This window comes from Tympanuchus pallidicinctus, unplaced genomic scaffold, assembly GCF_026119805.1.
Source record: "Tympanuchus pallidicinctus isolate F22 unplaced genomic scaffold, pur_lepc_1.0 scaffold3, whole genome shotgun sequence".
Lineage (NCBI taxonomy): Eukaryota > Metazoa > Chordata > Aves > Galliformes > Phasianidae > Tympanuchus > Tympanuchus pallidicinctus.
In genome coordinates this window covers 4,859,685-4,874,552 of record NW_026294747.1, presented here as the reverse complement: position 1 = coordinate 4,874,552, position 14,868 = coordinate 4,859,685, and the positions used below count along the sequence as shown (strand labels likewise).

General features: G+C 37.8%; 1 long non-coding RNA gene across 1 annotated transcript; it reads right to left on the bottom strand.

Moving 5' to 3' along the window:
- Window positions 1-645: 645 nt before the first annotated feature.
- LOC128086803 (uncharacterized) lies at window positions 646-13,893 on the bottom strand. The gene is made up of 3 exons (XR_008209535.1): window positions 13,794-13,893; window positions 2,659-2,811; window positions 646-1,032 (listed from the first exon to the last, which is right to left on the bottom strand). It is a non-coding gene; the product is annotated as an uncharacterized LOC128086803 (long non-coding RNA).
- Between the last annotated feature and the right edge of the window lie 975 nt (window positions 13,894-14,868).

The following is a 14,868-nucleotide window of genomic DNA, read 5'->3' as shown; positions in this document are numbered from 1 at the left end:
ACTAACCCAAGTAAAAAATATTTTGTAGCGTTATCAATTTCTATGGTGTTTCTTATATATTTTCCCTGTTTTAATATGCTTTCCAACAATCAAATGGCAACTCGACAGACGAAGAGACAATAAAGAACAAGTAATCTTGTTCTCTCTGTCTCGATCCAAGGAATATTACTTCCAAAACACTGATAGCATTGTGCAAATGGTACCAATTGCTTTGCTCTGACGCATTCTCATATGACACTCCTAACTCCAGAAATCACTGAGAGCCATTTTCATTGAAGGATTCCCCATGCGCTGGCCGCAGCTGACACACTCAGACAGTTCCTGGGATGATGAATCACATGAAGCACAAAGTGCACACCCGTCTGCGCAGCACGAGAAAGGAGCTAGCTTCACAGCTCCTTTCTTACAGATGAATCTAACCAGGCAGTGCTTTCGCAGGGCAGCTTAACAAGATAAATGAGTCTTGCAGGCAAAATCGCTGGTAACAACCCACCTGTACTCAACTTCATAAAATTCTTGATTCCAGCAGTGGCAGAGAAATTAAAACAGTGGAATGGAGACTACATAAAAAGAAAAAAACCAAAACACCCTGTAGCCAAAGGACAGTCATTTTTTAAAAACCCTTTTTCAAATATATCTGGACAGATGATCATTCACAAGTATCTTCAGCTGGACACTCACAGGTAGTAAGGCAGTGAAAGAATTAGATGTGGAGCTGCAGAATTCTGTGTAAAAGCCATGATTTAGCAAGCTAAGAATCTCAGAGTATGACCTGCAGCAGAGCTAGTTTGATTTTATTTTGAACTGGGTTTGTAATTCTCAAATAAGTCATTTGTATTATTAGGTAAAATATCCCAGTAAGTGGCTTTGCTTGCTGATGGATGTTAGATGACTTGTTTATGAGTAATCTGCAGCTTCCAGCTCTCATGGAAGCACTATGAAGCACCCTGCTCCACAGGGCTGTCAGGAACAGATATCAAGGGTCTCAAGGGAATGCAAAATTTGGTTCATTCTGGAGAAACTGCAGTATTTCTGTCAGGGAAAAAAAAAAGCCCCTGAAGCTGGCTATATTTTAAACCTCTATGTTGCAGCCTGTATTGCACAAGTAGTTGGGTTTCAAACAACTTGTGAGTTAGAACCCCCTCAACAGGCAGTAAAATTTTCAGCCCAACTCTATCTTTCCTAAGACTGAGAACATTGATGTGTGTAAGACAAGTCTGAAACAGGACTTCAAAGTCATAAGATTTTTAAAGACAAAAATCTGCTTTTTTAATATGATGTTAGTCACAACACTTTCAGCCTTTACAGTCGTTATGAGATACATGAAGTGACTTGTATTTTACTTATGCAGTACGCCCAGTTTGGAAACTATAAAAATCCAGATTTGTGATGTCTTAAGAGCAAGCACCTCTTAGCAGCAAGGGTTTGACTCCTGCAGGCTTCCCTCGTCCCCAGCCACCTCAAGGGATGACATTCCCCACAGCACACAGCTCCGTAATCAGAACATGCTGTGCTAAAGAGTTACACAACTGCACATCAGCTGATGGGCTCTGACCCAGAAAGAAAAAAGTGGCTGATAGGATGGATTATATCCACCCTGAGTTAAATATCAAGACAGCTATAGTGCACTTGTAGCATTTCCAGTGAAAATATTATCCGATTTTTTCTTTTTAGAAGATTTCCACATTAAGCAAAACCTTTTGGTGGACGGTTCTGAGAGTTCTGCTGAGAAGAGCGAGGCCTGACATCCTGATCTTCTGAACTTTTTTACATTGTGTTTTGTTTAAAAAACAGCTGACAAAGACAGTCATCTGGTTGTTACTTGTTAAGTTTCACATATTATTCAGCTCAGCTTTAAAATCTTTACTAAAACCTCTCCTACGCAAAAGCATTGACCTTGGAATGTGTTATTTCATGTTTTAACTATAAAATCTTTATTTTTATATCTTACTTTCCCCAGCTGTCTGAGAAGCATGCATTGGAATATTCATGGGATATAAATAATAAAAGCCACACACATGAAAGCAGCAGGGTGTAGGTAGAAAAACCTACTTTACTTGCTTGTTCTTAACAGTCAGTTAACTGTCTAACAACTTACAATATCTTGAAGCAAAACAGGTCCTTTGAGAGAAAGTGCTGAGCAAGGTTTGCAGTTAAAAACATACTCCATCTTTGAAATAAGCGCTGTCACAGGACATCAATGTAACAGTCCCAACCTCTGATAACGTAACACCACTGGCTGTTAAGAGAAGGAGCTGGGAGTAGCTAAAGAGATTCTTATGAAATAAAGCAATCTGCTTGTACTTGAGCAGATTCCAAATGTGGCAGTTTCAAAACAAACTTGCTTCCCATTGCTCCCAGTTCACGTACGGATTCTCTCGGGTCCACCACAGTTAATTTTCCAAAACGTTATTTTCGTTTATCTCTCACCAACCTCTTAGCAGCCTCACAGGCTCTTAACTTTCCTTTGAGCATTTTTACTGTACGAAGTCTTGAGACAAAAAGAAGCAGGAAAGAAATAAATATGAATATTTGTATTCCAAAGATTCTGATTCTTTATCCTGGTTTGGGCTGGGATAGTGTTGGTCTTCTTTCCAGCAGCTGATATGTTGCTGTGTTTTAGATTTAGGATGAGAACAATGTCATTAACATACTTACATTTTAATTGTTGCTGAGCTGTCCTTACACCAAGTTAGGGACTTTTCAGCTTCTCATATTGCCCTGCCAGCAAGGGCAGCGAATGGATACGATCAGGACAGCTGACCCAAAATGGCCAAGGGGCTGTTCCACGCCATATGGCATCATGCTAATCTATAAAAGAGGGAGAGTTGGACAGGAATTTGCCACTGCTCAAGGACTGGCCAGGCATCAGCTGGCAGGTGGTGAGCAATTACATTGTGTATCACTCATTCAGTGTATTATTTCATTGTTATTACTGTTATTATCATCCATCCCTTTTCTGTCCTATTAAACTGTCTTCATCTCAACCCACGAGTTTTATCTTTTTCTGATTCTCTCCCCCACCCCACTTTGGTTTGGAACAAACAGCTAGCTGTACACTGCTTAGCTGACTAACAGGTTAAAGCACAGCAATCATTATTAGGCAGGGATTCACCTCCCCCACCCCGTTTTTTCCTTTTTGAATGTGTGGGTGGCTTTTGTGTTTATTGCTTTTTAATAACAACTTTACAGTAAATATGTATTGTCTCCTAAACCACTACTGTATCTGCATGATTAATTCTATACAGCAATCTTGCAAAATAATATTTTGCAATATTTTGTGAATCATTTAAATATTAATCATTTTCGTGTACTGTAGCATAGATGTACTATTTGTATAAACATGAACTGCAGTAACACAGCTTTGTTCTTAGTTTAATGGCTATGCCTCCTTTGCTAGCTTTAGAATTTTCTTAAGCTTTCTTAATTTTCTTTCTTTAGAATGCCTTAAAAGTCACCTATCAAAACATTTTGGGACCTTCCAAGTTCCAGCACCTACCTTTGAGAAATATTTGTTCACAATCTAATAAGATAAATTTTATTGTGAGTGACCTGGAAGGCTTTAGAGTCTGCCTATAGAGCTAGAGCACAACATTTCTTTAGCAAGACTGCTGGTAAACATTTTTGCCATGTTTGACTCTTTCTTCTGAGAGCTTGCACAATAACACATGTTCAAGATGACAGGCCTACTTGAGAGCATGTCTGTATTTTAGATAACATTAAGCTAAACTAAACTTGCACTGAATAAGCCATCAGAGTTCCACCAAGACAGTTTAACAGGATGCAGTCAACATTTTAGGTTATTTACTTCAACTAATATATTGTGACATTATTTTACTACAATAAAATCAGTCACCCGCATCTATTTTTAAGCAATTCAGGTTAAGAATCAGATGATCCTTCTGTTACTGTGCCATACTTCTTTAAACATAGCAATAGACAACTGTATTACTAATTCATTCTAATGAGACAAATCTGCTTTCAAAGCACAGACGATAGGAGAGATTTGCAGCGGGGCTGTGATTTCTTCCAAATGACTTGTTTCAGTCATGAGGCCTAGTATGATCCAGCTCAGATGACTTAAGTCCCAAAGGTGTTCAGTTTACTGTATCATGGTGCACACTTAGCATGATCCTGGCCATTTTCCTAAGACCAAATTAATCTGAGATCCTGCATGTAAGGACATGGAAAATACTCTCAACTCCATGTTCCGTTACATTCAAGGAAGAATGGCAACAAGTTTTAGGAGTAAAACCTTTCTGGACAGTTTTTAGAATCTCAGCCATATAGAATCATAATCCAGATTGGAAGGGACCTCCAAAGTCATCCAGCCTATCTCCTTCCAGAAAGCAGGTCTAATTAGATCAGGCTGCTTGGGACTTTGTCTAAGTCTTGAGCACCTCCAAGGACAGACCCCACCCCCTCTGGGTAACCTCCAGCAACTAACCAACATTATGAAAATATTTTTTTCCCCCTAGTACTTACAGTTTTACAGATTCCAATTTATCATTATTTTAATTCTATCACCATGCATCTCCAAAAAGATCCTAGTTCCATCTCTTTGGTAACTTCTGAAGAAACCAAAAACTGCCTCTTCTCCAAGCTGAATAGGCTGAGGTCTCTCAGCTTCTTGTACAGTGAGTTTTCCAGCCTCCTGACCATAAGTGGCTTATTGGTGGCCTCACTGCAACATGCCAATGTCCTTCTTGCACTGGGGAGTCCTATGTTGGATACAGTGCTCCATACATCTTATGAGAAATGAACAGAGGAGAAAGATGAGCACCAGTTTCACTCAATATTACAGCCAAGTATATGTTTGCACAAAAGAAATTAAGACCTGTATTTAGGATCCTAAGGTTTTACTGCATAACACAATTGTTGTTAAATCTTGAGGAAATTAATATTTGAAATATAACTACAAATTGTTAATTGCTGATAAAAATTACAAACACATATATCAGGAAATTAATGAAGTCCAAACTAAAGATTGATCAGTGTTTATCCCTCAGACGTAACCCTCACCAACAGATTCAGCCCCCAAAATTTTGCCATTAGGATAAACAGAACACGTCCAGGAAATTTAAGATGACAGTACCTCAGAATCAAGGGAAAGAGCATTTCCAAAGCATTCAATCTCTCCATCCACTAGTTAACAGATGCCATTAGAAATCACAAGATGAACAGATCAACAGATGCCATTAGAAATCACAAGAGAACCAGAATCAATGACTGTAACAAAACACTCCATGCTTTATTTTCTCATCTCTCCTGATAAAATTCCTGCCTGTGTTTACGTCAGTAGCATCTTGCATATTTCTAGCATCATCACTGACTCAGTGGTTTGAGACTGACTAAGTGGTTTGAAACATGATTATAGTTTTTATAGAAGTTACTCAACCTAAAAAGGAATTCTTATATATCTTGTTTTTTCTTATATTCCTCAGAGGATGTTTTGCCACCTTAAGATAGAAGGAGCTTATAATGCTGTTTTATTAATAGCAATTAGTGTTTGCTGACGACAACAACAGTTTCTCCTTTTTTCCCCCCCAGACTGACATTTTGGAGATGCGTGCACCGTCACCACTTCCAGTGCTGAAAGCAGCCTATATAAAAGCTAAAGAAAAGTTTACAGAGAATATGGATTACAAGTTATTCCTAGACAACTGGCATAGCATTGCTCACATGGAAGCACATTTTGACAGCTTTTGATGAACCAGAACCCTACAGACAGACACTGAAGATTCCTGTGTGAATCAGCCTGAAACACAGACATTAAGGAAATCTTTCTTGCAAGTGCAGCATCAGAAGAGAAAGTAGTTTCAGAACTGGTGAGGTAAGGGAAGAAGCTGACACCGAAGAGTAGGAAAAAGCATAGCAGGATTGTTTTTCCTAATAAGACTCCATTGCATGCTATTTCTAAACAAATTGTATTTGTTTAGAAACAATAAAGGGATTTATATCCAAAGTGATAGTAATAAAACCAGAAAGGCAACGTACATTATAAAAAATGTTTCTGTACCCATTACAGTGTTAATAATTCATGTTCTGAAAGAACATCACCACATACTGAAGGGAGAGGGTGGAAAACCATGAACTAAGTGCCAACAACCTAGAAATGCTGTGCAAATCGCAAGCAGTGTTTTTAAAATGGAAGGAATCAAGCTCAGGTTTGCAATTTTTAAGAATTATGCTTAGACCTATCAAGAAGAAGCAATACCTGATTTTTACTTTCATATAATCCGGATAGTTTAAATTTTAAAGAAGTATTGTCTGGAGTTACTTACAAGCAGGTCACACAGAATTTCTTTGCCAAAATCATTCAGAAAATATTATGTAAATAATTTCGAAAATTTGGCTCAGAGCTACCACGTTTTGTACAAGGGTATCTTTCCATGCAAATTATCTCATAAATACATCACAACGTTTCCAAAGATGACAAACTGTTCTAACTTTACCCGTTGCGGCAGATGGCAGGATGTAGAATGTCTAGATAGATGGCTTCATCTAGAAAGGACAGTCCTGAAATGCACGGCAAAGAGGATGCTCATTACTCAATAACTGTTATTTTTATTTCTTCATGCTCATTCTCCTCTGACAATTGCTTCTTCCACATCTAAATCCAGCAGAGTCAAGTCTCAAATTTGCTGCTGAAAAACGGACATCCAAATGCACCCTGACAGCCCAGCTGAGACTGGATGTAAGAACACACAAATTAATCAGTACAGAGGCATATCCATCCCCAACAGCTGCTACCCAAGAAAAGCCATAAACACTTTTGGAAAATGTAAGTACAATAAACATGGTGTATCTTCTTCCATGCCCTACCAGCTCCTAGAAATCAACTGTTGACAAACTTCTTGTACTTCATGTGAACCAACTCTGTGGCTCTGTTTTTTTTTTTTCTCCTGAAGTATATCAAATTCCTTTCTGAATTCTTGATTTTGTCCTCTATTACACTCTGCAATGGTTAAATTGTGGGGTTTATTATCTTAGAGAGGGAAAAGAACAAAAAAAAGTGTAATCCTCAGAAGTTCCAGAGCACTGCTGTACTGCTCAGGAACGCTGTACCAAAGCGTTACCTCCTGTACTGGAAAGGGCTTCCTAATCTTTTTATTTCAGTTATGAGTTTAAGTGTCTAACATATGCCTATTATCTCCCCTTCATCATTTGATTTGCAAATTTGATAGTCCTCAATCATTTATCTTTCTTCACATAAAACTATTTTATGCTCCCGATCACCTCTATAACTTCTCTGAAAGACTGCTAAAACTGCACAGTATTTGGCACAAACATAACAGATGACTGTAGTGGTTCAATACCACGCTCCCTATTCTTTCATGCAATTCCTAATAACATGTTCACATTTAAGACCCTCATTGTGCACTAAACTGGTATTTCAAATGACCTATCCAGACCTGATTTGAAGTGTAACCACAATATTAAAAACACAAGCCATATATTGTTAATTTTTCTCTCTCTCTTAAAAAAAAAAAAACCCCAAAAAACAACACAATAGTTCATCAGCATCTACAAATTCATTCATGTTACTAAGCATAGTTCCCATCACATGTCCACTTCTCTGGTTTGATTTCAACTACCTGTAGAGACTTCATCATTTTACTTTGATAAAAATATTGAAAAATGTGCTGCATAAAATTGTGGTTAATTGCAAGTTTCTTTTGGAGTCTTAACAGTTCCTACCACATTTTTTTTCCCCACAAGGCATTCTGTGTGTGAGATTTTACTTTTAAAAAACCAAGATGACTGCAAAGTAACTTGCAGAAATGATAGCAGAGGTTTCAGTTATGTGGAGTTTTCTTGTTTGATGTGTTTTTTTCATCCTCTAACAGAAGAAAAAAGATACCAAATATCAGTATTTCTTGAACAACTGCTGATTAATCTTCTTCAGTATTTGTGTGTATTTGTAGTTTAAGTTCATTCAGAATTCAAGACTCAAACTTAGCTAACTGTTCAGAAATAATGAATCAAGTAAACTTAATACACTACTTCCAGTATATTCTCAACCATAGCTACAGAAGATCTTGCAATCAATAGTCTATTCAATATTTGCGTTCTCATTACAACATATTCAAGAAGCATGAGTTCCTGAATCTTTTAAGGCTTCCAGATACTAAAAAACGCCACAACTTCCCAGTGTCAAGTACTGAACCCAAGAAAAACAGCACAGACAAACAGAAAAATGATTACAAACAGAAGTTATGTTCCACATTAACACTGCACATCTATACAGTTCAGTTTTAACAGAGCATTGCACAGAAGACATATGGTGCTGGAGGTGTTAATCTAGACAAAACAGATAGCAAGAAAAATTCAGTTTCCAAATCAACTTGTTCCCAGCAAGCTTCCTCCAGCTAGCTGAGACCCAGATTTGTCTGGGACTTCCCCTTTCCCTCATATGAACAGGAGAAGATGGCTTTCTTGTCCCAACTCTGCTCTGGGTGCAGCTGATACCTGTTGAGCTGTGCTTTTATACAACTAATTCCCACAGGTCAAGAATAATGTATTGATTGCTGCCATGTGGGATCTGCTTGACTGAGCATATGTGGACAGCAGAGACCTGATTACATTCAGGTTTGCTGAAGATGTGGCAAGGAATGGAAGAAAACATGGCTAAGCACAACGATAAGACCTGCAGCACCTGGGAAGTTACCCCTTTTCATCAGAGCAGACACTTAGCACAGGAACTCTGGAGGACAAGGAGGAAAGAAGTGGTTTGTCCTGGAGGAACAGCTTCCTCTCAGAACTCTTGAAGTACTTCTTACATCAAAGTCAAAAGGCTCCTTCCAGCTCTTAATAAATTTCTTTAATTAGAAGCGTAAAGTTTATAGGTAGGGTCCAAAACATCCCCCTCTTTTTTTAATTTTAATATCAATACAATTTCTTGTTCACATGCACTCAAACTAGATATGTTCTTGAAATACATAACAGCAGCATCCAACAGAGCATTGTTCTGTTCTGAAGTAACTGATGAAATAACTTCAATAAACCTGACACAGTTAGAAACTAACAGCTAAGAACACTAGCTGCTCTTCTCACTCTGTCTTCAGTATGTTGAACACTGATTGCAAAGGATGAAAGTGATAGCAAGATAGAGAAAATGAAATTTCTCTTAGCTAAACTCTAAGTATCTCCCAGTAGAGTTTTACAACTTGTGTCCCACACAAGATGCTGCCAGGGAATTAGGTAAGAAATTTTTGCAAGGACCTGCTGCATTTTGTAAACAACAGCTATCCTATGCTTAAATATTGTTTTCCAAATGTCTGAGGGCAGGCACTGCTGTGTGGCTCAACAACAACAACAATGAAAAGCTCTGATTTCCTTGCACAGCATCACTTTAATCCGATGACTCTCAGAGCTCTTACTACCAATTTGCAGCATATTGCATCTGCATGCAGTACACAAGATTCATCTTCAACTGAAATTCAAATCATCATTTCAACATACTTCTATTATGTAGCATTTTTTAATTCCATCATTAATTCCACTTGCTTTCTGCTGTAAACACAAACTGAAAGTAGGCAAAGTTCTTAGCTGCATGTCTATAAACTAGGGTTTCATCTAGAAATGAAGGACACATCAGATCACCTACAGGCAGAAAGGCTTTGTTTTGGCAACTACTTTTACTACACTCACTGAGCTCTGGTGATTATGGCTAACAGGACTGAACAACTGACAGTAGCCATCAGCAAAAATTAATTTAGTCTTTGCTGAACCACTTTGACACTAGTTATCCTAGGGAGGGTTCATTAGATAAATCCTGAAAAACTCAACTGTTTTAGTGGTAACCAGGGAAGGGTTCAAAATGATTTCTTTGGAAGCAGGATTAAATTGCATGGCATTATACAACTGATTCAGAAAAGGCAGCAACAAGTCCATGCTATGCACTTCTTAGAGAAAGAGATTTCTATCATTTCCACTTCTACGATTGCCTTCTCCAGTTTTCATAGAGAAAAATCTAATTGACACCAGTATATAAATGTCTTTACTATAGCTTGTAAACTGACTTATAAATAAACAAAACAGACACTTGCAAAAATAGAAAAACCTTTCAGGCTTTTGATCTTTTGGATATACCTGAAAAGACAGACTCTACCATGGGATCTGTAATTGCTGCATAGAGGAGTTCAATGTGTGGCAGCTGCAGCTTTATCTGGAACACTGTGAACTAATAACACGCTGCTTACACCTGTTACTGCATTATTTTCATAAGCTTCCACAGCATTTCTATTCAGCTGTCTTTGGATTTGTTGCCTTTGCTAACAGCTCTATAACATCTCCTCAGAGATGAGCACCTCAATATCATTTTACAAGTAACAATGGTTTCCTAAGAGCCAGGACATACAAATAAAACCCTGTATTAGCTACAAGGACGCAAAAGTAAGCCTTTCTCATGTTATGGAATAGGCTAACTTCTAAAGACAGTTTATCAGTTTTCCTGAGTCCAGCCATACAAAGCTGGGCTTTGTATTGCCATGTTAACCAATTCAGATGAGACTGGATGTCCAGAAATGAAAGAATTCTGCGTTAGATCACTCTGTTCATTATTTCAGTTTTGCACACACGATACACTACTGAGATTTGTCATTAATTCACTGAAAGTCTCAACTGAGACACAGTGACGCATTTGAGATTTGCTGCACGCCACAGGAGCCATATCAACATTCAATTGAACAGAACATAATTCTCTGAAATGGTAATATCTTTTGCAATTTTGACTTACTGCAAGTCCACTGCATTACAATATAGCATTAGTTTTCCACTTGTAATACAAACATTAAGCTGCATTAGCCCTTGAACAGAGATTAACTGTTTTCCACATTAAACAGTTTTTCCTTCAGTTAATGCTACAAGGCTGTGATTTAGCCAGAAAAACTTTAAATGAATGGGACATGTGTTACAGACATTGAGTAACATTTGTAGATACCTTCTGCAGTCATTCATAATGCAGGACCATTTTCCCTTCTCAAGAATTATCTGTCATACTAAAACCATTAAATCTGTTATATTACTTTAAAACACTCATCCCCACACTCCCTTAAGCCTTAGGATTTGAGCTTTTTTTTGTTTACTTAAGAACTAAGTTAAATGTTGACATCAGAACTGCACCCTTATCATTAGATTCCTCTATTTGCAGCAGCCTTGTTTTAATAAATAAATTTTTTTTAAAAGTTATCTGGACAAATATTTATAATGGCTAGTAGAAAACACAGTTAAATAAGAGAGCTTTGTAAACAAGTGTATCAAAATGTCTTGTCCTTCTATAAAATTTCCTGGCATTATGAGGCTAGAAAACCAGAAGTAAGGAAATTTTTTAGACAGGCTTATCTCTTTCTGCATGTAATGCTACACAATTTGTTATTCCTTGGCATATTATCAGTCAGGAAAAAAACCCCACAAAACAGCAGAACATTTTCATGTAAGGGATAAAAGACCACCACTGTGCACAATTTATTTGTCATGCACATTCCTGTCACTGTCAAAGTTACTAATGTTTAACCACAGAAAAATAGTGAAGAACATTAAATGCTAACGGGAACTGGTACCTATTTCTCAATGGATAACTCAGTTTGAATACCTAGAAATCCCTCAGCAAGCCTTGCATTGATGCTAAGTAGCTTACTTTGTATTTTTCCTTCAGATTGCAGCAAGCTTCCCTTCAGGAGTGTTGGGCTACAACTCAAAGCTGAACTCCAGACGTTGTTTTTTGGGCATATAGACATAGAAGTAACCCAAACCACATCCTGATCTGGAAAGTAAGTCACAAAAACAAAATACATGTAAACTATTCCAATATCATTACAATGCCTTTCCACCTGACACGATTTGCTCCGTAGTTTTCTCAAATACCCAATTCCACTTCCAGATCTGCCAGCAGTCTTCCAGTCTTTAGATCTGCCAGCAGAGCTGGACACCATACCAGTTCACTGCTCTGTTCAGTCTTGGAAACAGATTTGCTTTAGTCCTCATAGAATTCCAGCACTGAAATAAAGCCTGTAGTTTTCCTTTATAAGCAAAGGATGGTATGAAACACACATGGGAGTTAAAGAGCTTGGCTCTTTGCTGCTAACTATGCAGACTCTCACAGGTGGCACATAGAGAAGAATCAAGGATAGATCAAAAGATGAATTATTTTTTTCTGCATTGCAGGAACAACTCTATTATCTCAAAGTAGGTGTACTACTCCACTGCATGCTTATGAATGTATTACACTGGAAAACGTCCCCAGTATGCTAAAAAATACAAAAACAAGTCACGGGGTCAACAGTCACGATATAGATCAAACTCAAGTAGTCTCACTGAATGTGGCCATCTTTCCTTGTGTTAAACACTGCAATAAACAAGAAACAGTCAAGAAAACAAAATACTTAGAGGTTTAAAAAAAAAAAAAAATACAACTCCCCAGACTGCCTCTGTCTATTTGTTACCACACTGCTATCAGTAAAAACCACCTGTCACATTATATCTATCTTTTGAGGAGAGCACTGCACTTCGGTTACGCCTGCTAAAGTGCTTCTGACCTACCGTTACCAGATTCTTAGCACATTCTCATGTTCATTCTCCTTGCATTTCAGTTTTAGTACCTCCATGGGAATAAAAACTATGTGACATATATTATAGATGAGCTCTTTACCATTAGCAGTTTAAGTTTTACAGAAGGAACATATTCTACAAGACTTACTTAAAATATTTGCATAGAAATAAGCTTGCACTGGAAAGGCTGTAGAAGAGGGAGAGGAACTCCATAAACTCTCAGGAGTACGAGTCAAAGGGAACACCTTGTAATGCTTTGATTTCTAATTAGAATATAAGATGCTTGAGGAAAGAAGCATATCAGAACTGGCCAATTAAGAAGACTCTTATTGTTCTTACACTGCAAGACCCCTTACTTTACTGTAAGATGGAAAATCATTACAAATTGGTTAATACTTCACTACCTAGGCTGTTATCCTTTGGAAAACAAAAAATTATTTTTAACAAAATGCAGGCAACAGATACAACTAAAATAGTTTTATCTTCTGGTTTCCAAGGAGATGAGTGACCTGCATTCCCTTCCACTAACATGTGTAAGGGAAGCCACAAGAAAATAAAATGAAAGCTAATTGCTACAGAGATTATCATCTCCTCAAAGCTGAAGTCAGCCTGAAAAAAATAAGAACTTGGGTAGCTCATTTACCAAGACAGTTTCATAACTGTTTTTCACAAGCTTCTTTTTAACAGAGAATTCACTGTAATTAGGTATTGTCAGTCCTTATTTTACAGGGAGAGAAACATAGGCAACAAAGGCTGCCCTACCATGAAAATACATATGACAATCAATAAATCTAGTTTTAGCACATGTGGGGCAAAATCTTCCTATCAGATGAAATCTATCCCATTGCACTCAATCAGCAGTTCTTTGAAGCAAGCACTTCTGTTGTATCAGCAATTCTCTATTTCAGTCTTCCAGAATCTCAGGAGGATTGTGCTTTCTTCCCAAGCCAAGGTCAAGAAACATACCAGAGACCATAGCACTTGTAATCATATATTCAGTGTTCTCCTAATCTACGAAAAGCAGATTTGTTTTATCCAAGCACGCAGTAGAAGAGATTATCTGTCTTCCCCTACTTTCCTAGGGAGCATCATACACGTTTATACCACCTTAGATTTAAAAAACAAACAAACAAATACTACTTTTGTCTTAGAAAACCATTTCAAGTTTCTCCTCTGATAATTTACTATCTCCTCTAAGGCAACATTGAACGCATACATTTTTATATTCAAAAGTCCATTACCCTGCTTTTCCTGCTGTCTTCCCTTCATGAAATCTTCCAAGTAAAAAACTTCAGAGAGTAAGAGCGAGCTGCTGGACTCCAGTGCACTACTGTGAGCAAGGAGCACACAAATAGCACACCTGGACTGCATTAGGATTAATTTCAGCCTTGTCTAATCCATTTCAGCTGGCAGTGTTAAAGGAAACCAAGAAATGTGTGGAGACAGGATAAGGGGAAAATGGTCAGAAGCTGGAGCATAGGAAGTTCTTGCATACATTTGTGCAGAACTTCTTTACGGTGAGGGTGATGGAGCACTGGAACAGGCTGCCTAGGGAGGTTGTGGAGTCTCCTTCTCTGGAGATGTTCAAGACCCACCTGAACACCTACTTGTGTGACCTTGTAGGAGGGTTCGACTCTATGATCTCTGAAGGTCCCTTCCAACCCTCTACGATTCTGTGGAATCACCAAAACCTAGAAAGCCCTGGATACCAGTTCCAGTTTGTAATCAGGTAGTAGATGAAGAAGTTATTTGTGATATTTTCACAATTTACTTTAGAACCCCATACCGTTAATGTTATCTTTACTCCCTGTGTTGTAGAATGGGAACTCTAGCTTTAAGAGACTTACAGCTGTTAGTGAGAAATTCCTGCACCTGAAACATGTATTTGGTACAGGTTAAGCAACAGGTTAATGAAAGATGCTGAGAAAAAGTTTTATTTCAGAAGACAAAACAAGAAGTTGAAGGAGACAAATATGTTGGACCTGGCTAATTAAGCATTACAAAGTACAGATACGTGCAGGTATTTTTAACAGTCTCATGGAAGGGAGAGACCATTATCCTGAGAAAAGTGGGAGAAGCTGAGCAGCTACAAGTGAATTAAACATTAAACTCACAGATGAATTAAATGGAGTGCAAGTGTAACAAACACAAGAGAAAACTATGAGTATGTAACACCAGAACTGGAGATTGAAGGGCACAATGGATTAGCAAAAAGACACAAACAGCAATAAGAAACAAAAGAACAAGACCTGGAAAAACTTGAGTATAAGACCCCTGCAAAAAAAAAAAAAACAAAACCAAAAGCATTCAGTATCT